This window comes from Geotrypetes seraphini, chromosome 15, assembly GCF_902459505.1.
Source record: "Geotrypetes seraphini chromosome 15, aGeoSer1.1, whole genome shotgun sequence".
In the NCBI taxonomy this organism is placed as follows: domain Eukaryota; kingdom Metazoa; phylum Chordata; class Amphibia; order Gymnophiona; family Dermophiidae; genus Geotrypetes; species Geotrypetes seraphini.
The window spans coordinates 44,323,259-44,348,746 of NC_047098.1; the positions used below are offsets into that span (position 1 = coordinate 44,323,259).

Here is a 25,488-nt window from a genome sequence, read left to right on the forward strand (position 1 = left end):
TCTCTGGTCTCAGGTCCGTGTCGCGATCCGTTAGAATTTCCTCTGGGTTCGGTTGGGTCACTATCTCCTCTGTCTGTCCAGCTCCTCCGCAAGGTCCTACTCTCATGGCGTCTGGTGGATTCTGTCCAATTGTTGGTTCCATTTCGATGTGCTGTTTGTCCTGAGCCGCCACCATCCTGCAGGCCTCCTCGATGAATTTCTCGAGCTCTCTTACTTGCTCCGTGACGTGACTCTCTCCGGTGGTATCCTCCATTGTCCAGCATGGTTCCTCTAAGGTGCACAGTCCTTCCAGCTCCTGGACCCTGGCCTGCAGTCTCCCGACCTCCTTCCTCAGGCTATCCAGTTCCTGACATCGACCGCATATGCACGCCTGCCTCCCGGAGGGGAGGTAGTCATACATATGACACTCGATGCAGTACACTGGGTAGCTCCGCTGGGTTCCTGCAGCCTCCATTTCTTTTTCCCTGCTCCTTTGGTTCCTCGGTGTGTATGAGTGGTGTCCGGCGTGCAGCTAGCTCGTGCCCTGGCTCCCTTCTTCTTATAGGGGGAGCCCGGGTCCGATGTAACCTCTGACGCGGGTGGGGGTGGGCGGAGCTAACTCTCGCCGCGACCCCGGTCTAACAGCCTGCTCTGGCTGTTTCCTCCTGCCTTCCCTCTGCCTCTCCGCTCCTGCAAAAACAAGAACAAAAAACAAAAACGCTGCCGAGGTTTACCTCGTGCCCTGGCTCCCTTCTTCTTATAGGGGGAGCCCGGGTCCGATGTAACCTCTGACGCGGGTGGGGGTGGGCGGAGCTAACTCTCGCCGCGACCCCGGTCTAACAGCCTGCTCTGGCTGTTTCCTCCTGCCTTCCCTCTGCCTCTCCGCTCCTGCAAAAACAAGAACAAAAAACCTGGTGTAAAGGTGGAAAATCTCGCATGTCACCTGGATAATATTTTAGATAGTGCTGGGGAGGAGCCTGCTGTCTTGGTACATGTGGGGTACCAATAACATAGGAAAATGTGGGAGGGAGGTCATGGAAGACAAATTTAGGCTGTTAGATAAGAAGCTGAATTCCAGACCCTCAAGGGTAGCAGCAATCCGGCTTCCTCAGGAATCTTCTGCTGCAGAGTCTCTGAGCCAGCTAAAGCAGTTATCCAAAAGATTTCAACTCTCTGCATTTGCCTCTGCGGTTTGTAGCAGAAGATGCCGCTGGAAATAGCTGATGAGGAACACGGCTGTGAATTTAAGCAAGCTAAGTTGATTTTGATATTTTTCTGCTGCTATACTGAATGTTTGGGGACATACTGCCTGCATCTCTTACTGAAGAATGTTTGATATCAATTGAAGAATCATTTCTAAAACCATATAACTAAAATTAGCAGAAGTTTTTTTTTTTGGGGGGGGGGGGGGGATTTTGGTCTATGAAGCTCAACTGAGGCCTTTTTCTCCCAACATAGGGATTGTTACTAATCAGTTATTAGTTTGAGGGTGTTAGGCAGTGAACTCTTATTTTATCCCAGGACAAGCAGGCAGCATATTCTTGACTGATGGGTGACGGCACCGACGGAGCCCCGGTACGGACAATTTTAGAGTGATTGCACTCTAAGAACTTTAGAAAGTTCTAGCTAGGCCGCACCGCGCGTGCGCGAGTGCCTTCCCGCCCGACAGAGGCGCGCGGTCCCCAGTTTTCTTAATTCCGCGGAGCTAAGAAGACGCGTGTTTCCAACGGCTGTTGGAAGTTTTTTCCTAAACTGTTCACTTGCCTTCCCGCTCGCGCGTATTTTTCTCTTCATTTTATTTCTTTCTTGTTCTTTTACCGTTTGTAAAAAAAAAAAAAAAAATTGTTTTATTTTTTTCTCTTTTTATTGACTACCCCGGCGGGGCCTGTTGGCACCATCGAAGCCTCCGGCTTCGATTTTGCTACAGCGGTTTTTCCCTTCATGCCCCCGTCACCGGGTTTCAAAAAGTGTCAGCGGTGTGCGCGCCCTATATCTCTCTCCGACCCGCACAAGTGGTGCCTTCAGTGTCTGGGTCCGGACCATAGGGCTGACACCTGCACCCGCTGTAGTTCTTTACAAAAAAGAACTTTAAAAAACCGACAGATTCAGCAACGAATTCTGTTCGGCACCGACATGGAAGTTGCACCAGTATCGACATCGGCAACTTCCTCTAAATCGGCACCGACTGTCTCGGCACCGACAGATACATCGCCGACGTCGATCCCTGTAGGTAAGCCGGCTAAGAAGCCTTCCCCTACTGTCCTAGGGCCACCAGTCGAGCATGCAGTGAGCCAAGTCCTGCAGACTGAGCGCCGGCCCCGTAAACGCTCCGCTCCCATTGAAGTCACTGCCTCGTCATCGGCATCGACTTCACCCGAGCGTCGAGCGGCACCGAAGGTACCGAGCAAGAAAAGACCGGTACCGGTGCAATCGGGACCTACGTTGGATGAGCGCATTGCCTCTATCCTCCAGGCCCAACTTAAACAGCAACTACAACAATTGCTCCCGGCTCTGTTGACACCGAATCCTCCAGTGTCGGTACCCAGTGAGCCTTCGGTGCCGACCGTCGATCAACCCCTTTTATTGACATCGACTTTGTCGGCACCGCACAAATCCATGTCCATGCCTATTCTATCAGCGGAACCGAAACGACGTTCGGCTCCGGACACTTCTGAACCGGTACCGTTCTCTGAGCCCCGTACCGTTCTACACTCCCCTGGTACCGTCTCCAACCGTTCGGGGAAATCGGTACGCAAGACTAAACATGTTGGCACCTCGACTCCACTTTCTCAGGGCCGTCTCCAATCGGTACGGGACCCTGACTTGTGGGATGACTCGGATGATCACCTCGGTACCGAGGAAGATTATTCATCTGAAGAGGAGGATCTATCGGTGCAAGACCCTGCTACTAAGCCAGAGCACTCCTCATTTACCAAATTTTTAAGGGAAATGTCAGACACCCTTTCAATTCCTTTGGAGTCTGATTCTAAAAAGTCCAAGGCATTCTTAGATGCCTTGGACTTTGATCATCCTCCTAAGGAGTTCTTAAAGTTGCCCCTCCATGATATCTTGAGGGAAACTTTCTATAAGAACTTGGAAACTCCCTTAACCATCCCGGGAGCCCCAAGAAAATTGGAATCTCTTTATAAAGTCATTCCAATCCTAGGATTCGACAAGCAACAACTTCCCCATGAATCCTTGTTGGTGGAATCAACCCTGAAGAAGTCTGTAGGTGCCAGTGTTTACGCCTCTGTTCCTCCTGGCAGAGAAGGAAAGGCCATGGATAAATTTGGAAAGCGCCTTTACCAAAACGCCATGCTGGCCAACCGTTCAGGTAATTACGCATTCCACTTCTCGTTTTACCTGAAGCATCTCATTCAACAGGTGACCTCTTTTCAGAAGTACATTCCGGACCGTAAACTTCCTGCTTTTCAGCAATGTACTTCTAGTCTTTTGCAACTCAGGAAGTTTATGGTCCGTTCCATTTATGATACTTTTGAACTGACGTCACGGGCCACTGCTATTTCGGTAGCAATGAGAAGGTTGGCATGGCTACGGGTCTCAGAACTGGATGTAAACCATCAGGACCGACTGGCCAATGCGCCTTGCCTTGGGGATGAGCTGTTTGGGGAATCCATGGATACCGCCACACAAAAGCTCTCCGCGCATGAGACTAGGTGGGACACCTTGTTGAAAAACAAGAAGAAACCTCCTCCTCCTCGTCCATTCAGGCAACAACCTTCTTATCAAAGAAGGTTTTCTGCTCGCCCAGCTCAGACTCATCCTCCTCAACCTCGCAGGCAGCGTCAACAGCAGCAACAGGCTCGTCAACAACAACAGCCTGCTGTAAAACCGGCTGTTCAACCTAAGTCTACACAGCCCTTTTGACTCTCTTCTCGAGAACATTGCCAGTCTTCCTCCCTCATGCCTTCTACCTCAGCCCATAGGAGGTCGACTCCAGGTTTTTCTGTCTCGATGGGAAGCAATTACCTCCGACCAGTGGGTACTTGCTATCATCGCTCACGGATATGCCCTGAACTTTCAGACTCCTCCACCGTTAAGTCTACCAAAAGAGTCTGCTTCCAACAAGGCTCAGTCCCTCCTTCTCGGTCAGGAGGTTCAATCCCTCCTCCTTCTCAATGCCATCGAACCAGTTCCTCTAGACCAGCAAGGCCTGGGATTTTATTCCCGGTACTTTCTTGTACCCAAAAAAACCGGAGATCTCAGACCAATATTAGATCTCAGAGATCTCAACAAATGTCTGGTCAAGGAGAAGTTCAAGATGTTATCTCTTGCCACCCTATACCCTCTTCTCTCTCAGGAAGACTGGCTATGTTCCCTCGATCTCAAGGAGGCGTATACTCACATTCCAATTCACCTGATGTCCAGACAATACCTTCGCTTTCTTGTCAACCAACATCATTACCAATACAAGGTGCTACCCTTCGGCTTAGCCTCCTCTCCCAGGGTATTCACCAAATGTCTGATTGTGGTCGCAGCTTATCTCCGCTCCCACAATTTTCAAGTCTTCCCTTATCTGGACGACTGGCTCATCAAGGCTCCTTCTCCTCAGTCCGTTCACATAGCCACCAATCAGACCATTTCCTTCCTTCGACTGTTGGGGTTCGAGATCAATCTACCCAAGTCACACCTCATTCCAACTCAGCGACTTCAATTCATTGGAGCCATTCTGGATACTGTTCAGATGAGGGCGTTTCTTCCTCCAAACCGCCTTCACACCATCCTTCATCTCTGTCAGCAGGTATTCCAGAAAACTTCCATCTCAGCAAATCAAATGATGGTACTTTTGGGGCACATGGCATCCACAGTGCATGTCACCCCCTTCGCACGTCTCCACCTGCGTACTCCTCAATGGACCCTAGCGACTCAGTGGTCACAAGCGACGGATCCTTGTTCACAACACATATCTGTGACCTCGTCTCTTCGACAGTCGCTTCTTTGGTGGTTGAACTCATCAAATCTATCCAGAGGTCTACTGTTCCATCTACCTCCTCATCAGCTAGTCATCACCACGGATTCCTCCCCCTATGCATGGGGAGCTCACTTGAACGAGTTCCAAACTCAGGGGTTTTGGACCACCCAGGAAAAGAAGCACCACATCAATTTCCTGGAACTCAGAGCGATATTTTACGCCCTCAAAGCTTTTCAACATCTCCTCTTTCCTCAGGTTCTTCTCATTTGCACAGACAACCAAGTTGCAATGTATTACCTCAACAAACAAGGAGGGACGGGATCCCGTCCTTTATGTCAGGAAGCTCAAAGGATTTGGACATGGGCGACTGCTCGTCACCTATTCCTGAAAGCAGTCTACATCCAAGGGGAACAGAATTGCTTAGCAGACAATCTCAGCAGAATTCTTCAACCTCACAAATGGACTCTCGACCCCTCGACTCTCCAGTTCATTTTCTCTCAATGGGGCACTCCTCAGGTGGATCTTTTTGCAGCTCCCCACAACCATCAACTGCCCCTGTTTTGCTCCAGACTTTACTCTCCTCACCGTCTGGAACCCGATGCATTTCTTCTGGATTGGACCAATCGCTTCCTTTATGCATTCCCTCCTCTTCCGCTCATGCTGCGCACCTTATTCAAGCTCAAGAGGGAACAAGCCACCATGATCCTCATCGCTCCACGGTGGCCCAGACAGCATTGGTTTTCCCTTCTACTTCAACTCAGTTCCAGGGAACCCATACCTCTTCCTCTGTTTCCTTCACTACTTACACAGAATCAGCAAACGCTTCTTCATCCCAACTTACAGTCTCTGCACCTGACAGCTTGGTATCTCTCGGGCTGACTTCACCGCATGCTCTCCTTTCTCAGCCTGTCCGTTCTATTATTGATGCCTCCAGGAAACCGTCTACTCTTCAATGTTACCAGCAGAAGTGGTCTCGGTTTTCTTCCTGGTGCCTGTTACATCACCATGATCCCATATCTACAGCAGTGGGATTGGTGTTGGACTATCTTTTGTCCTTATCCGACTCTGGTCTTAAATCCTCTTCGATAAGGGTCCACCTTAGTGCCATTGCAGCTTTTCATGAGCCGATCCATGGAAAACCCCTCTCAGCTCATCCCTTAGTCTCAAGGTTCATGAAAGGCCTTTTCAATGTGAAACCACCTCTTAAGGCCCCGCCTGTTGTATGGGATCTTAATGTGGTTCTTTCTGCGTTAATGAAGCCTCCTTTCGAGCCTCTGGCCACAACGCATTTTAAATTTCTAACTTGGAAAGTGGTCTTTCTGATAGCTCTCACTTCTGCCAGGAGGGTCAGTGAGCTCCATGCACTGGTGGCTGATCCACCTTTCACTGTTTTTCACCATGATAAGGTTGTCCTTCGTACACATCCAAAATTCCTTCCTAAGGTTGTGTCTGAGTTTCACCTTAATCAATCCATCGTTCTACCTGTTTTTTTCCCAAAGCCTCATTCTAATCCAGGTGAACAGGCTTTGCATACCTTGGATTGTAAACGTGCTCTGGCTTACTATCTTGATCGCACCAAACCTCACAGATCATCTCCTCAACTATTTTTGTCCTTTGATCCTAACAAGTTGGGTCATCCTGTTTCTAAACGCACTCTGTCCAATTGGCTTGCTGCTTGCGTTTCTTTTTGTTATGCTCAGTCGGGCCTGACACTGGAGGGTTCTGTCACGGGCCACAAAATTAGAGCTATGGCAGCATCTGTAGCTTTCCTCCGTTCCACTCCTATTGAGGAAATCTGCAAGGCTGCTACTTGGTCCTCAGTTCATACTTTCACATCTCACTATTGTCTGGATGCATTCTCCAGGCGGGATGGACACTTCGGCCAATCTGTTTTACAAAATTTATTCTCCTAATGGCCAACCTTCCCTCCATCCCTCTTTTTGTTAGCTTGGAGGTCACCCATCAGTCAAGAATATGCTGCCTGCTTGTCCTGGGATAAAGCACAGTTACTTACCGTAACAGGTGTTATCCAGGGACAGCAGGCAGATATTCTTGCGTCCCACCCACCTCCCCGGGTTGGCTTCTTAGCTGGCTTATCCTAACTGGGGACCGCGCGCCTCTGTCGGGCGGGAAGGCACTCGCGCACGCGCGGTGCGGCCTAGCTAGAACTTTCTAAAGTTCTTAGAGTGCAATCACTCTAAAATTGTCCGTACCGGGGCTCCGTCGGTGCCGTCACCCATCAGTCAAGAATATCTGCCTGCTGTCCCTGGATAACACCTGTTACGGTAAGTAACTGTGCTTTTTTGATTGGAGTAAGACACTGGAAGTTATTGGTAATTTCAGTTACCCCAATATTGACTGGGTAAATGTCATGGCATGCTAAGAAGGTAAAATTCCTTGATTGACATCAAGGATTGATACACACATCCAGGAAAGGGGGAGGGGGGTATCTCTTTTGTTTTATTCTTTGACTGAACGTACTGGAAGGGAGGAGGAGTAATTCATTTTGTATTGTTATTGACTGGTTGTAAGTGTTGATTCTGAGTATTACTGTATTACTTTATGCACTTTGTATTAGCCTTGAAAATTTAATAAAGATTAAAAAAAAAAGAAATCAAGGATTGCTTTATGGAGCAACTATTTCGGGAAGAAAAAAATTCTAGATCTAGTCCTTAGTGGAGTGCATAATTTGGTGCAGGAGGTAAAGTGCTGGGCCATTTGTTAACGGTGATCGTTAACATTATCAGATTTTATATAAACCAGAAGTTACTGTACTCCAGAGATTATAAATTGATCCTTTGTATAAGTTGCAGAGACTAAAAATCAGTACTGTGGAGGTGGTATATAAAACCTTCGACTCTTAACTCCTTTATTTATATATCTATATAGGTACAGTACTACTGTATATCTATATAGGTGCTGTACTACAAGATTCTTGAGAATTAAGTTTAATTTATGTTTATCATTTTTAGTCTGCTATTATGGATTTTCCATTTGTATTCTGTGTGTGTGACCAGGGTATTCTGTTAGCATGATTTTTCTATACAGCATTTTGTAGTAGTTTGGTTTGTTCAGTTGTCTTTAATAGTAGAGGTGATATTTGTGAAGTGGGGTGGGGAGATGGGGGTTTTGTTGATCCTTGTTCTGTATTTCTTTATTTATAAAATAACAGTTGTACAGAATATTGTTTTGTTTTTATACTTTAATTAAATGATTTCAATATAAAATCTTAACTATTTGAGGCTTTTGTGGATGGGATCAGAGTTCTCAAGAACGGGTCGAGGACAAGGACAGACTCTCTGTCCCTGTGTCATTCTCTAAGTCAGTGTCCCTCAGACTTTCTCAAGCTGAGGCACACTAAAAGTAGTGGTCATGGCTCGAGGCACCCGGAAGCGCATGAACTTCGCCTTGATGATGTTGCGGGCATGCATAGCATCAGGTCGATGTCTGCACATGCACAGAAGCCCTCCAGATGGGCCCTGAGATGCCAGTGGGGGATGTAAGCAGGGAAGAGGAGAGGTGCCGGCTGATTGCCTACAGCAGTGTTTCTCGGCTACTTCAAGCTAAGTATCCCCTAAGTCTAACAAATATCAACTGAGTACCCCCAACCACAGACTGCCCAAGCTCTACCCTAGACCCACCCCAGTCCCCACCCGCTATACTAATTGTAATGGAAATTTTTCCATTTGTTTTTCATATACACACAATATACACAGCAGATATAAATTCTTGAAACTGACCCATTTCATTTTCCCTACCTTTGTTGTCGATTTTTATTTTTCTGTGCTCTTAATTGTGTTTCCAGGGCCACCTTATCCATTGACTGTTTTTCTCTCCTTCAATTTCTACCTTGCATCCATCTTTATATTATCTATACAGTATGTCCATAAATTTATTATTGAAATCAGTCTATATTGGCCTTCAAAAATATATAGAAAAATTTTTTCTGAGTGAAGCTAATAAATAACTAGAGTTGATAAATGCTGCACTCTTCACACCATCAAAAAAGTTTTCTCTCATGTGATTCATCAATAGATCAATAAATAAACACTTAGAATATAGTGAATAAATATCTAAAGTGCAAAATACTTTTTGATTTTTAATGACCTCAGCGGCTACACTCCAGCATCATATTTCATGTAAAGCTAGAGTTATACCGTAGCCAACCTCCTCATCGGTCATTCTTTTGCTGTCTTATAAATAAATAATTCTTAGTGAAATCTTAAAGCCCAAAGTGACTTATCTTATACAAAAAGCTTGGGGCTCCGATGTGAATTCAGCATTTCGCCAGAGAACACACACACACACACAAAGTTTTTTTTTTTATACTTAGCTTTCAAAGTGTGGGTTCAAAGTCGGGGTAAGTAACAACCAACATGTTTTGCATAAAGCTTTATCAAGGCTTTTCCCCTAAAACAGAACCCCCCCCACTAATCGGCTTTTTATCCTGATTTGATAAACTTAACCTTCACCAATAGTGTCACCAACCATAATTAATTATTTTTTTTTTTTTAATCAAATTTTTTTTCATACATTTCTTAAAGAACAGTAAAGGATAAAGATATACATCGGAAAAACTCTCCCTTACCTGAACCTCTTTTTTGAAGAGTGCTGCACCATCCACTCCGGGAAGGTTTGGCAACGGATCTGTAAATTTCAATCTCTTAGTTCTACTGTCACTCCTTTTCTGTCTATCCGCTTTAATGGCTCCTTTCTTCCTGGGGTAGATGGGGCTAGTTTTGTCCGGTGGGGAGCAAGGGGAATTCAATATGTGCTTCAGTTGGTGGATGATGGGGGGAAGACTCGGTCCTTTGCTCAAGTGAGGGAGGACTTTGATCTCCCGCCCACTGATTCTTTTGCTTATATGCAGATTCACCATTACCTTAATTATCCCAGGATAAGCAGGCAGCCTATTCTCACATATGGGTGACGTCACCAACGGAGTCCCGATGCGGAAGCCTTACAAGCAGACTTGCTTGTAGAAACTTGAAGTTTCGAGTCGGCCGCACCACACATGCGCGAGTGCCTTCCCACCCAGCACAGGGCGCGTCTCCTCAGTTCTCAGTTTTCCGCAGAGCCGAGAAGTCCGTCCTTGACTCTCTGCGTTTAACTTTGTTTCTTCGTGCCTTCTCTCACCGCGGTTTGTGTTTATTTTCTTCGCGAATCGCTGTGTTACTTTCTTTCTTTACAGTTAAAAAAAAAAAAGAAATTTTAATTATTAATTTTTTCTTCAGAGACTGACTGGCGGGCCAGGCTGCATGACTGCAGCCTGCGAGCTTCAACTTCACAGCGGCTCTCTTCCCTCCTATATCCTGGCCAGTCACGGGCTTCAAAAAGTGTAAACACTGCCAGCATGCGATTTCTCTCACAAATAGGGCCTGCCTATAATCCAAAGTCGTGCGAGCACTGGGTTACTCTTCAACTTCGAGCCCTTAAACGTCATTGAGTGTTCTTGGAGAAATTCTTCAGCATGAACTCCTCGATGACACCCTCAGCCTTGAGTGCTACCTCGGTCCTGCCTTCTAGCAAGGGTCCTCCTACTTTCACCGACCTCGAGCCTCATCAGACCGTCCTCATTTGGATTGTCATTCGCCTCGAGTACACCTGCTTTATCTTCCCCTGAGCTCCCCTCAGGTCAGATACCTCAGCAGAAGGTTCCTGTGCTGGTCCTCACCACTGCCACCTTCGAGCCTTTAGCCTCAGCAAGTGGTCCAGTTTCAGACGCAGATCCATCTTTGCAGGCTTCTCTCCAGACCATGTTGGAGCAGTAATTTGTTCAGTTATTGAGCAAATGTGGTTCTGCTTCGACAATGCCTCCTGTAATCCAGCCTGGGCAATCAGTCTCCCGTGAGGTCGAGTCCCTGCTTGTGCCTTGAGCAGAAGCTTCACACTCTATGCAAGGAGCAGAGTCTTTGTGAGTGTCTGGTCTGGCATCTACACACTCTATGCAAGGAGCAGAGTCTTTGCGAGTGTCTGGTCTGGCTACTACACTTGATGCAAGGAGCAGGAGTCTTTGCGAGTGTCTGGTCTGGCTACTACACTTGATGCAAGGAGCAGGAGTCTTTGCGAGTGTCTGGTCTGGCTACTACACTTGATGCAAGGAGCAGAGTCTTTGCGAGTGTCTCGATTGGAACCTTCACTCTCTCTGCAAGGAGCAGAGTCTTTGCGAGTGTTTCGATTGGAACCTTCACTCTCTCTGCAAGGAGCAGAGTTTTTGCGAGTGTTTTAATTGGAACTAGAGAATGACACGGTGACAAAATTCATTACTGTCCCCGTCCCTGCGGATAACCGTGGGAAACCATCTTCATGTCATTCTTTAAGGAAAGAGGGAAGAATCAGAGTATGAATGGCCACAACCACTGACCCGCAAGCTTTGCTTTGAAGAATGCTGGTGTAGAAGGACAGAGGATGAAATAGACACTAGAAAATGACATGGGTTTATTTCCCGCAGTTATCTGCGGGGACAGGAACGGTGATTAATTTTGTCACTGTGTCATTCTCTAATTGGAACCTTCACTCTCTCTGCAAGGAGCAGAGTCTTTGCAAGTGTTTCGATTGGAACCTTCACTCTCTCTGCAAGGAGCTTCGAGATTTCTCGATCCGAACCACCGAGTTTCGATCTACAGCTTCGAGCCCTATCCATTCACCAGCAGCGTTGCCTGTTTCCATACATAGGACGAAGTTTCCTCGATCCTCGAGACCTGCTTCCAAGCACCACTCTCGTTGCCGATCAAGGCCTTCATCGAGACATCCATCGAGGTGCAGATCTTCATCTGGGCCTCATTCCAGACCTTCCAGTTCTTCAAGGCCCCAACTCCTCGCTCCAGGTCACCGCATTCGGACCCTGAGGTGTCAGCTATTTTCATTACCTCCTCCAAGTCTCCATATTCTTTGGATTGTCATTTCTCCAGAGAGGCTTCACCTTTGTTCTCTGCTCGAGGCACCTCGAGGTCATTGAGCCCTTCTTGAGGCAAGGCCTTGGCGGATCAGCTGATGATCTGGAAATTCAGTTCGATGCTGGTTCTAAATTCTCTAAGGAGTATTTCGAGGTCATGCATATCCCTCAATTTCCTGCAGAGTCACTTAAGCTTCCTCTTAAGCTTTCAAACGTTGTCTGGAGACTCCTTATACTATACCTGCTCTTCCAGGCAAATTGGCCTCAAGGTATAGATCTCTACACTGCAACGGGTTTGAGAATTCACAATTATCTCCCCAATCCCTCCTTCTGGAGTCTTTTTTGTAAGGAACCTATCATTCCAAGGTCTATGCTATTGTTCCTTCTGGAAAGGAGGATAAGACTATGTACAAGTTTGGCCGCCATCTATATCAAGTTCCTTATTGATCTTCTTCCAGATTTTCTGAAGAACCTGGATTTACTTAGACATTTCGAGTTCAAAGACATCGCTACTACTCTGTCACAACTCGGATTGCATTTTCTCCAGTCATCTTATGATGCCTTTGAACTGTCGGCTAGGGCCACTGTTTTTTCTGTAGCACTGCGCCGCTTGGTCTTACTTGCCATGGATCCTAATCTTCAGGCTAACATTCCTTGTCAGGGCTATGGCCTCTTTGATGAATCCATACAGGCTGCAACTAAGAAGTTGTCAGATCATGAAAAATATTTTGCTTCCATTGTCAGACCAAAGCCAAAGTCAGCTCCTACAAAACCTTCATGCCCTACTACGGTTTTCTAGAGCTGTTATGCTCCAAAGCGGCTCCTTACACTCGAGCCCCTTCCAAGGAACCGCAGCAACAGAAGCAATAGAAACCTCAGCCTTCTGCTGCACCTAAGGCTTTGCAGCTTTTTTGACTGTCTAACAGAGCATAACGACCTTCTTCTTCAGGAACCTCAAGCTTTGCTTCGTCTCCGTGCCATCGAGGAAGTTCCCCTGGAACAGCAGAGCAGGGGGTTTTACTCCCGTTACTTTCTAGTTCCGAAGAAGACAGGCGATCTGAGACCCATTTTAAATATAGATCAGAACGATTGGTTATGTTCTCTATATCTCAAGGAGGTTTCTACTTGCATCCCCTTCCATCCGAACTCCCGTCAGTATTTCAGGTGGGGTATCTGCATTATCAATACAGAGTACTACCCATTGGCCTGGTGCTTGGTGGTGGTAGCAGCAGCTCTAAGGAGGTGTTTCCCTAACTAGACAACTGGCTCATCAAAGATTCAGCATCTCAAAGGGTTATTGTACCGACCCAACGGACTATGTGGTTCCTATAGAGTTTGGGATTCAAAATCAACTTTCCTAAATCCAAACTTCAGCCCTCTCAGAATCTACAGTTCATTGGAGCTTTTCTGGACACTATTCAATTCAGAGCTTTCCTTCCGCAACACCGTCTGGAAACTCTCCTTCAACTCTGTCATGCAGTGTCTTCCCGCTCTTCAATCTTGGCGAGACACATGAAGGTACTGCTAGGTCACGTGTCCTCCACAGTACACGTACCTTCTTTTGCCAGCCTTCACCTCAGAATTCCTCAGTGGACCCTGGCATCTCAGTGGATACAGGTTTGCGATCCACTTTCTCGACACATTGCAGTCACTCCTTCATTGAGACAGTCTTTCCGTTGGTGGATGCTCTCTTCCAATCTCTCCAGAGGATTGCTGTTTCAAATGCCCCCTCATCAGAAGGTCCTCACAACAGATTCCTCGACCTACGCTTGGGGCGCTCATCTCGATGGTCTCCGTACTCAGGGCCACTGGACCAGTACGGATCGTCAGTGTCGCATCAACCTGTTGGAACTCGGAGCGATTTTCAAGACTCTCAAAGCTTTTCAACATCTTCAAGATCAGGTAGTCCTCATTCGGACGGACAACCAAGTCGCCATGTATTATGTCAACACAAACAGGGAGGGATGGGATCTTCCTCCCTTTGTCAAGAAGCCCTGAAGGTTTGGGACTGGGCAATCCGCCACACCACCTTCCTCAAAGCTGTCTACATCCAAAGGGCGAAAAATTGCTTGGCGGACAACTTGAGTCGTCTTTTGCAACCTCAAGAATGGACGTTCCATTCCTCACCTCTACATCACATTTTTTCACAGTGGAGAACGCCTCAGATAGATCTCTTTGCAGCTCCCCACAACCACTGCCTCAGTTCTGCTCCAGGATCTATTCTCCTCATCGACTCGAGGCAGATGCTTTTCTTCTGGAATGGACGAATCTCTTCCTGTATGCATTCCCTCCATTCCCTCTCATTCTGAAGACTCTTGTCAAGTTGAACGTCCATGCTACCATGATTCTGATTGCTCCTCGGTGGCCGAGACAACCTTGGTACTCCCTTCTCCTTCAACTCAGCAGCAGAGAGCCATACCTTCTACCAGTTTGTTCCATCTCTGCTTACAAAGTCGGGAATCTCTGCTTCATCCCAACCTGCAGTCTCTACACCTGACAGCTTGGTACCTCTCAACATAACTCCTCTTCAGTTTTCTCAATATGTGAGAGACATTTTAAAGGCTTCTAGGAAGCCTACCACTAAGAACATAAGAAGTGCCATCCCCGGAACAGACCCTAGGTCCATCAAGTCCGGCGATCCGCACATGTGAGGCCCCACCAGGTGTACCCTGGCATAGTTTTAGTCCCCATATCACTCTGAGATTCTCATAAGGAGAAGTGCCTCCAGATTACCCTTAACCATGTCACTAGACAATGCTATCACCAAAAATGGACTAGATGTTCTACATTGTGTTTTTCTCACGATAAGGAGCCTCAACATTCCTCCTCTGGCCTCAAGTCTATATCGATCCAAGTCCATCTCAGTGCAATTGCTGCTTTCCATCAGCCTATTGAAGGAAAACCCCTTTCTGCTCTTCCAGTGGTTTCCAGATTCATTAAAGGACTTTTCAATGTCCAACCGCCTCCAGTGGTTTGGGACCTCAATGTTGTTCTTACTCAATTGATGAAGCCTCCATTTGAATCAATGTCTACGGCTCATCTGAAATATCTCACTTGGACAGTTGTGTTTCTCATTGCCCTCACTTCTGCTCGAAGAGTCAGTGAGCTGCAAGCTTTAGTTGCTGATCCACCTTTCACTGTGTTCCATCATGACAAGGTGGTTCTCCGTACTCATCCTAAATTCCTCCCTAAAGTGATTTTGGAATTTCATCTCAACCAATCCATTATTCTTCCAATGTTTTTTCCAAAGCCTCATTTTCATCGTGGAGAAGTTGCTCTTCATACTCTGGACTTTAAACGTGCTTTGGCCTTCTATTTGGAACGCACCAAACCACACAGAACTGCTCTTCAAGTTTTTGTCTCCTTCGATCCAAATAAGTTAGGACATCCTATCTCCAAGCATACCATCTCCAACTGAATGGCTGCTTGTATCTCTTTCTGCTATGCCTAGGCTGGATTTACCCCTACAGAGTCGAGTCGCAGCCCATAAGGTCAGAGCAATGGCAGCTTCAGTAGCTTTCCTCAGATCTACACTTATTGAGGAAATTTGCAAGGCTGCTACTTGGTCCTCGGTTCATACTTTCACTTCTCACTATTGTCTGGATGTTTTCTCCAGGCAGGATTGCCATTTTGGCTAGAGAGTATTACAAAATTTATTCTCCTAAGTTGCCTGCACTCCCACCATCCCATCCTGGTTAGCTTGGAGGTTACCCATATGTGTGAATAGGCTGCTTGCTTGTCCTGGGATAAAGCACAGTTACTTACCGTAACAGTTGTTATCCAGGGACACCAAGCAGCTATTCTCACAACATACCCACTTCCCCTGGTTGGCTTCTCTGCTAGCTATCTGAACTGAGGAGACATGCCCTGTGCTGGGCGGAAAGGCACTCTCGCATGTGCGGTGTGGCTGACTTGAAACTTCTAGTTTCTACAAGCAAGTCTGTTTGCGAGGCTTCCGCATCGAGGCTCTGTCGGTGATGTCACCCATATGTGAGAATAGCTGCCTGCTGTCCCTGGATAACACCTGTTACGGTAAATAACTGTGCTTTCCCTGCCCTCTGGCTCCTTAACGACTTCTTGCCAGGAGTTGTTATCCACGGCCTTTACAATTAGTTCTCAGCTCCCTGTTCCCCTTAAATTTCATCATCGTCATCTGAAGGATGAGTCCCACTTGCTTGACCACATTCGATTTCGAGATGCCTGGGCTCGCGACCTTGCAGTGGACTTATCTGATGATGTGATTTTACATGCTGTTCACAGACAACCTGCTTTTTGTAAATATACTACTTTTTGGGAACAACATTACAAGTTAGTCCTTCGTTTATATATTTCTCCTAAGAGGGCTCATCTCTCTGGATTTCGTGAGTCCGCTTCCTGTCTTCGTTGTCAAGCCCCTGTGGCGGGCCTGGGACATATGTTCTGGACCTGCCCCAATATTAGCTCCTTTTGGGATGCTGTATTTCTCTTTGTGGAGCGCATTTGATCCATTACCATTATACTTTCTCCTGTGTTGTTGTTAGTAATGTACTCCATTTTTCCCCCCGGAAATCGGGGGCGGCTGCCTTCCTCAAGTGGACAGTTCTTAAGAACATAAGAATTTGCCTCCACTGGGTCAGACCAGAGGTCCATCGCGCCCAGCAGTCCGCACCTGCGGCGGCCCATCAGGTCCATGACCTGTCATGTTATCTTGATTTAGCCCTAGCCCCCTTGTTTTCATCTATACTCTTTCCATGTATCCCTCAATCCCCCTATCCTTCAGGAATCCATCCAATCCCTCTTTGAATCTCTGTAGTGTACTCTGCCTGACCACTTCCTCCGGGAGCGCGTTCCATGTGTCCACAACCCTCTGTGAAGAAGAACCTCCTGGCATTTGTTCTAAACTTCTCCCCTTCCAGTTTCTCTGAGTGCCCTCTTGTGCCTGTGGTTCCCCGTAGTTTGAAGAATCTATCCTTGTCTACCTTCTCCATGCCCTTCATGATCTTGAAAGTTTCTATCATGTCCCCCCTAAGCCTCCTCTTTTCCAGGGAGAAGAGCCCCAGCTTGTCCAGCCTGTCAGCGTATGAACAGTCCTCCATACCATTTATCATTTTCGTAGCTCTTCTCTGGACCTTCTCAAGTATCGCCATGTCTTTCTTGAGGTACGGCGACCAATATTGGACGCAGTACTCTAGATAAACTGGAACATAGGAACCTCAAATTGCGGCAGGGAAACAAAGTTCCTGGAAACAATAGGAGACTGCTTCCTGGAACAATTGGTGGGAGAACTGACAAGAGGAACCGCAACCTTGGACTTAGTCCTAAATGGCATAACTGGAAGGACAACAGATGTGGAAGTCTTGGTCCCGCTGGGAACTAGTGATCACAACATGATCAAATTTAAAATTGGCATCGGGAAGGGGAAGCGAATCAGGACCCAAACCACAACTTTTAACTTCAAAAAAGGGAATTATGATAGCATGAGAGCCATGGTAAAAAAACGACTCAAGAAAATGACAGCCAAAATCAAAACGGTCGACCAAGTATCATCCCTACTAAAGAATACCATCACTGAAGCGCAGATTCTCTACATTCCGCAGATATCCAAAGGAAGAAAAAATAAGAACAAAGGAGAACCAGCTTGGCTAAATAAAGGGGTGAAGGAAGCGGTAAGGGAAAAGAGGAACTCGTTTAAAAAATGGAAACGAGAAGGAACAACGGAAGCCTGGAATAGTCACAAGGTCGATCAGAAGAAGTGTCACAAGGTGGTAAGAGACGCAAAAAAGGCCTATGAGGAAAAAATAGCGCAAGATGCCAAAAACTTCAAGTCCTTTTTTAGATACATAAAAGGGAAAAAACCAGCAAAGGAGGCAGTGGGCCCTCTCGATGACCAAGGAATAAAAGGGTGCATCAAGGAAGACAAACAAATTGCGGATAGGTTAAATTAATTCTTCGCATCTGTCTTTACCGAGGAGGACACTACAACAATGCCCGAACCAGGGAAAGCATTCAGGGGAGAAATTGAGGATAGCCTCATTACAGTGGATGTGGACTTGGACATGATATACTATCAAATCGATAGGCTAAAAAGTGACAAGTCCCCTGGACCGGATGGAATTCACCCGAGAGTACTAAAGGAACTTAAGATGGAAATCGGAGAGCTTTTACAAACCCTAGCTAACTTGTCAATTAGAACCGGAAAAATACCAGACGACTGGAAGATAGCAAATGTCATTCCAATCTTCAAAAAAGGATCGAGAGGGGAACCGGGCAACTATAGACCTGTGAGTCTTACGTCGGTTCCTGGGAAGATGGTTGAAGCAATAATCAAGGATAGCATAGTGCAACACCTGGAGAATCATGACCTGATGAGAGCTAGTCAACACGGCTTTAGGAAGGGGAAGTCATGCCTGACGAATTTACTTCAATTTTTTGAGAAGGTGAACAAACAAATTGATAGCGGAGACCCGGTGGATATAATATATTTGGATTTCCAGAAGGCGTTCGACAAGGTTCCACACGCTAGACTTCTGAGGAAACTACAAAGCCATGGGATTGAAGGGGATATACTACGATGGATAGCAAATTGGCTGGAGAACAGTTTGCAGAGGGTAAGCATAAATGGAAAGTTCTCGGACTGGGAAAATGTGACAAGCGGTGTGCCCCAAGGCTCAGTTCTTGGACCCATATTATTCAATATATTCATAAATGACCTGGAAGAGGAAACCACGAATAATATAATCAAGTTCGCAGATGACACGAAACTATGTCGACCAGTTGGAATAACATAAGGACATTGAAGAACTCCAGAGAGATCTGAACCAGCTAGAAAAATGGGCAGAAAAGTGGCAGATGAAGTTTAATGTAGACAAATGCAAAGTGATGCATCTGGGTACGAAAAACAAGGAACATGATTACATAATGTTAGGTGTGACATTGGGCAAAAGCGAACAAGAAAAGGACCTGGGGGTACTGATAGACAGGACCCTGAAGCCATCGGCACAATGCGCAGTGGCAGCAAAGAAAGCAAACAGGATGTTGGGCATGATAAAAAAGGGTATTACAAGTAGATCGGCAGAGGTCATCATGCCTCTTTACAGAGCAATGGTCAGACCACACCTGGAGTACTGTGTCCAACACTGGTCTCCTTACCTAAAGAAGGATATAACTCTGCTGGAGAGGGTGCAGAGGCGAGCCACGAAGCTTGTAAAAGGTATTGAGAATTTGAGCTACAAGGAACGCCTCGTAAAACTAGGATTGTTCACCCTCGAGATGAGAAGGCTGCGAGGGGATATGATAGATACTTTCAAAATACTAAAAGGTTTTGACATAATAGAACAAGAAGCATCATTATTGACGTTGTCAAATGTGACTCGGACGAGAGGCCATAAACTAAAATTGAGGGGCGACAAGCCCAGGACTAATGTCAGAAAGTTCTGTTTTACACAGCGAGTGGTGGACGCTTGGAATGCTCTCCCAGAGGAGGTGGTGACGGAAATCTCCATTATGGGATTCAAGTGCAAGTTGGACGCACACCTGCTTGCAAATCACATTGAGGGATACGGGAAAACAGGGTCTTCATCAGGGAACACCTAGGACGTAAACAGGGAACACCTGGATTGGCCTCCGCGTGTGCGGGTCACCGAACTGGATGGACCAATGGTCTGATTCGGTGGAGGCATTTCTTATGTTCTTATATTCTTATGTTCTTATTGCTTTAAAATGTATCTTGCTTAAATGCCTTGATGGAGAGGCGCCAGATTACTCCCTCTTGAGGTGCCAGATGATTACTATTCTGATGTGGGAACGTCGAGATGTGCAAGACTTTTCCTCCCTCTCAGGGCGTGCTTTTCAAAACACTTGGGAACCCCTTTAGGACCACTATGACTCCCCTGGCTCGTAGCTGCTTGCTTAATTGCTGATACATTGTTTTCTTCCATTATTCTGCTCTTTTATGTTATCCTTTGTAGTATGTACTGTATTTTAGTTTCTTATGGAGTTGTACTTGGAAGGAGGATCGGGGGGGAGGAACGGTTTGGGGGGGTTGGTTGGCCGGGTATGATGTGGGTTCTTTGCTATAATTTGAGCTTGTTTTTCTTGTATATGCTGCATACTGTGATATTTCTGTTGAGCTCAATAAAATACATTTGACTATACATCGGAAAAACAAAAAGATATAAAGAACATCAAATACAAATATTTCTAGCCCACATTAATTTAGGGGAGCTATCATAAGTTCAAATACAATTAATGGAAATGAAATATTAAACTTGAGAGAAGATTCAACTATAAATGAAAATCCAACTTAGTAAAATAAAAATCTTCCCCCAGGTTGCATCATTCTAGTGCTTTTCTTCTTATTCTTGGATTCCTTTCAAAGATCAGTTCCAAGCTATTTTACATTATTTTTCCCTTGTTCATGAAAACGTAAAAATTGCTGAAGCTGTGTGGGATCTCAAAAAATAAATTCCTTCTCTTGTATTTTGATTATACATTTACAGGGAAATTTTAGAAAAAAAAGTAGCTGCTAGAGCTAAAACCCTTGGTTTTAACTGAAGAAATTCCTTCCTTCGCATTTGGGTAGCTCTAGCAACATCAGGAAATATCAATACATTATCGCCGCAGAATTTGGTTGTTTTGTTATTAAAATATAATTTCAAAAGTAATTTTTATCTAATTCACTTAAACAAGTCATCAAAAGAGTAGCCCTAGTTTTAATAACATCGTGGGAATCTTCAAGGAAATGAGTTAAATTAAACTCAGTAAAAACTAAAAGATCTGTTCCCTGGTCAGATGTTACATTTTTCTTCTGTGGTATATAATAACAATTTTGTATAGAAAAGGTTTCTACATTTGTTAAACCTAATATCTCTTTCAAATATTTTCATAATAAAATCTCAGGAGATATCAAATGTCATAGAAAAATTAACAAATCTGCATTTTTTTTTTGACCGTGACAAATTCTCCATAGTTTCCAATTTTGAATGAATTACACAGGCATCCTTAACCGCAGGAGTCGAAACTTGCTGCAGCGTGGATGTTTCAACCAACATTAGTCTTTTATCTACCAAGTCTAAATTGGAATCAACTCTCTTCAACTTCAGTTGAAAAATCTGAAAAAACTGGCTGGAGCATAGAAAACAGAGAGTGGGGGATAAATGGACAATACTTGGACTGGAAGAGCATCACCAGTCCGCAGGGCTCGATGCTTGGACCCGTGCCCTTCAACGTCTTTATAAAGGATCTGGACATTGGTACGATGAGTGAGGTGATTAAATTTGCGGATGATTCAAAGTTATTCAGAGTAGTGAAGACACAGGGGGATTGCGAAGATCTCCAAAGTGACATAATCAAGCTCAAGAAATGGGCATCAACATGGCAAATGAGGTTCAACGTGGATAAGTGTAAAGTGATGCATGTCAGTAACAAAAATCTCATGCATGAATACAGGATGTCCGGGGCGGTACTTGGAGAGACCTCCCAGGATAGAGACTTGGGAGTTCTGATCGACAAGTCGATGAAGCTGTCCGCATAATGCATGGTGGCGGCAAAAAGGGCAAACAGAATGCTAGGAATGATTAAGAAGGGGATCACGAACAGATTGGAAAAGGTTATGCCGCTGTTCCGGGCCATGGTGCGCCCTCACCTGGAGTACTGCGTCCAGCACTGGTTGCCATACGTAAAGAAGGACATGGTACTACTCAGAAGGGTCCAGAGAAGAGCAACTAAAATGGTTAAGGGGCTGGTTAAGTTGCCGTACAGTGAGAGATTGGAGAAACTGGGCCTCTTCTCCCTTGAAAAGAGGAGACAGAGGGGACATGATCGAAACATGCAAAATACTGAAGGGAATAGACTTGGTAGATAGACAGATTGTTTACCCTCTCCAAGGTGGGGAGAACAAGAGGGCACTCTCTAAAGTTGAAAAGGGATAGATTCCATACAAACATAAGGAAGTTCATATATATATACAGTGTTCTCCCTAGGGCCTTTTAGCCGGGCGCTCCGCCCAGCTAATTTAGATGAGCGCCAGGCTGTCATTTTGGTTGCAAATTCGTCTAAGTCTGACTTTTTTTTTTTTTTTAAGCCCAGCAAGTGGGTTTTCAGCTTTACTTTTTTTTTTTAAATTTCCTACTGCTGGTTAGTTTTTACAGTTGCAGTTGGAGGCAGGGACTGCAGGCTCATTATGACCAGTGCGCCTCTTTCTGATTGGTTTCGCTCATTATGACCGAGTACGCCTCTTTCTGATTGGTTTCGCTTTATTATTCTAAATGGTTTCGCTCATTATGACCGAGTGCGCCTCTTTCTGCTGCTTATCCTGCAAGATAGGCTGGACATTGGTTCTTCAGAAAGAGGAGAGGCAGAAGCTAGTAGCTGCGTGTTTCAGTAATTGCTGCTGGCACACAGAAAAGGAGGGAGAAGGTGCCTAAGAGGAATAAAGCAGGTCCGAGAAATAAATTAAAAAACAACACATTTAAGACGACCATGGAAATAATATCCCAGTAGCTACAGAATTTGACTTGACTGACAGCCTGCACGTTGTTCTACTGTTCTTGAGGTGTTTTGTTTATTCCCTTTTAGCTTAAACGAGATACTAACGTGTAAGAAATAAATAATTTGATTCATCAGACTGGTACACTGGATAATGTTTTAGCCCTGCCAAGTTTAAAAGCTACTTACTTTCCCACAGGTTCCCCCCCTCCCCCCCGGTCGGCAGATTCGCTACAGGCTAAGGCGGGAGATAGGTCAGCGATGCAGGGAAGCTGGCTTGCTTCGAGCCTTCCTCGCTGCCTATTTTCTGTTTCCCTGAAGGCAGGACCCATCAGCGAGGAAGGCCCGAAGCAAGCCAGCTTCCCTGCATCGCTGATCTATCTCCCGCCTTAGCCTGTAGCGAATCTGCCGACCGGGGCGGAGGGGGGGGGGATCTTGTGGGAAAATAAGAAGCTTTTAAACTTGGCAGGGCTAAAACATTAAACAGTGTACCAGTCTGATGAATCAAATTATTTATTTCTTACACGTTAGTATCTCGTTTAAGCTAAAAGGGAATAAACAAAACACCTCAAGAACAGTAGAAAAACGTGCAGGCTGACAGTCAAGTCAAATTCTGTAGCTGCTGGGATATTATTTCCATGGTCGTCTTAAATGTGTTGTTTTTTAATTATTATTTCATTTACTATTTTTGCTCTGTCTTCACCGGTGTAATCAGGTTGGGCTACACTTGAGAGTCTGAGTAGGTTAGCAGCAGAAGGATGGGACAATGCCTTGATTTCTCTTGGGTCGATACAGTATGCCACCTCACAATGACATTTTGTGTTAAGGTCACAGCTGTGCAAGGAATATTCCTGGGGAGTTTATGCAAAAATAAAAGTTCTGTATAAAATCCTGTATGTTTTAATTGTTCTTCCCTGCCCTAGACTTGTGCCATACTCATTATTTTTCATCCTTTTCCAGCAATCAGTCCTTAAGGGCCAGTGTAATAAAATGTGGGAGATTATTACGAGTTCTGTACTAGTATAATAGGTGTCTACTAGTTTTGCACAGTGGGATAGTGTAGTTTTTGCCCATTCTTGGCAGAATAGCCCAGTCTTGTTCAATTTGACTGAGGATTATAGCAATCTTACAGTCCTGACACTGATTTTCTGTTAGATCAGGTGTTATAACTGGGCTATCCAATGACATTCACCTATGGTCTTTGACCTAAGGGCCGCCGCATGTGCAGACTGCTGGGTACGATGGACCACTGGTCTGACCCAGCAGAGGTAATTCTTATGTTCTTATAAATAAATGGCTAGATTGAACCTAATGACTTCATTAACGTATTTCCCTTTTCTAAACCTCTATTCCAATGTTCTTCAACCGCCGGTCCGTAGAACTTTCCTGCTGGTCCACAGGGCTGGCATGTGCATCAGGCCCCAGACAGTGCTCTTCAGCCTCTGGTCCACGGTGCAATCAATGCGGCATTGTCTTCGGGCCAGCTCCCTCTTCCTCAGTGCTGCAGTGCACAAAGCCATGGGCAGAGGCGCCTATGCGCGTCCTGCGCCTGAACTGGAAGCCTTCTCTATGAAGTTGCAACGTCAGAGGGAAGGCTTCCAGATGAGGCGTGGGACGCGCGAGGAGCCACTGCCCACAGCTCTGTGCACTGCAGCACTGAGGAAGAGGGAACCGGCCTGAAGATAACACCGGGGAGCAGACCAGAAAGCAAGGCACAGCAGGGAGGGAGGGAGACAACAACGGTAGGGGGAATGTTTCTATTTTTGAATTTAGTGATTGATTTACATCTGCTGTCTGTTCAGGGAGAAATACATTTGTTTCTTTTCCTCTGGGGTTGTACTGCTTGCAGAGTCTTGCATTTTAGGGTTTGTTTGTATATATTACTACTTTTAGTTTTTGGTCCCTTATTTGCATAGGGGTTTATCTGTGTTCTGGTAGGAATTAATATTGAGAAGCATATAGTGTGCTTTGTGAAGTTTAATTTTGTGGTTAACCATTATGTGTTGTTAATACGATTATATTGTATGTGTGTATATATGAAAAATGAATGGAAAAAATGGTGTTACAATTAGTACTATTATGAGGGCAGGGTCTAGAGCGGAGATTGGTTGGAGATAGGCAGGGTCTGGCCCACGACTTAGCCCAGTGTTCTTCAACTGCCAGTCCGTGGACTGGTGCCGGTCTACAAAATAATTATTTTATTTCTGCTGGTCCATAGGTGTCAAAAGGTTGAAGAACACTGCTTTATACCATTTGAAAGAGGGCAAATATCTAATTATTCACTTCTAGAATTGGATACTTCTTAAATTTAATAAAAATATTCTGGCACAAGTGTCAAACCTTAAAAAAGGAAGTCATATTGAGTATTGGAAAATAATTAATAAAAATTAACTAGTAAAATAGTACACATTTAATTTTTCCCACCACCAAATTTCCCCGCCCCACCTGGCTACTTTTTCATGCCACCCGGCTGGAAAAAATTTCTGGGGAGAATACTGCACCCGTTCTTACTTTCTGCTATTTGTACCCTCATGTTTTGTGTTAAGGTTGGTAGTCTCTAATTTTTTTCTAATTACCAAACATTATCTAAAACCCATAATTATCCCTTAAAATTTTATCTCATCGTTTATTCTATTACTTCAAAGTTGAAATGTAATTCTTGTTTTTAGTTTGGATGTAATCCGCCTTGAACCACAAGGTAATGGCGGAATAGAAATCACTAATGTAATGTAATGTAGTTTGGTTTTGTATTTGGCATCATTTATGAGAGGAGTTTTTTTTATTCTATGGTTTTGTTTTTCCTGATGCTTTGGCAAAGAGTGATACTAATTGGCCAGGAGGAGTTCCATTAAGAAGAGGACCTGCAAATCTGTGCTCTCTATTTCCACATGCTGGTAGATGTGCACTATCCCACTAGTCTTAGGATTCATCTGCTACATCTAAAGGAAATAAAATTATCAGTTAAGAACATCATTTTTCCTTCTACACTTTTGGGATCTTGCCAGGTTCTTGTGACGTGGATTACCCTCTGGGTCATTCCATGTCAAGTGGTCAACTGGGGACCACATAAACCCAGTTGACCATCTCGGAATTCCTTGAAATTTTATGTATGATTAGCCTAAGATCTTAAACTGAGCTTTATAAAATATTAGACTCGGCTATGTATTTGTTCCTGAACTAGAGCATCTGATGTGAGGGGTACTCTGGTTCCAGTCAC

General features: G+C 45.2%; 1 protein-coding gene across 1 annotated transcript in view; it reads left to right on the forward strand.

Moving 5' to 3' along the window:
• MED13 (mediator complex subunit 13) overlaps positions 1-25,488 on the forward strand; it is a 432,233-nt gene that overhangs the window by 11,607 nt on the left and 395,138 nt on the right. The window lies entirely within an intron of this gene.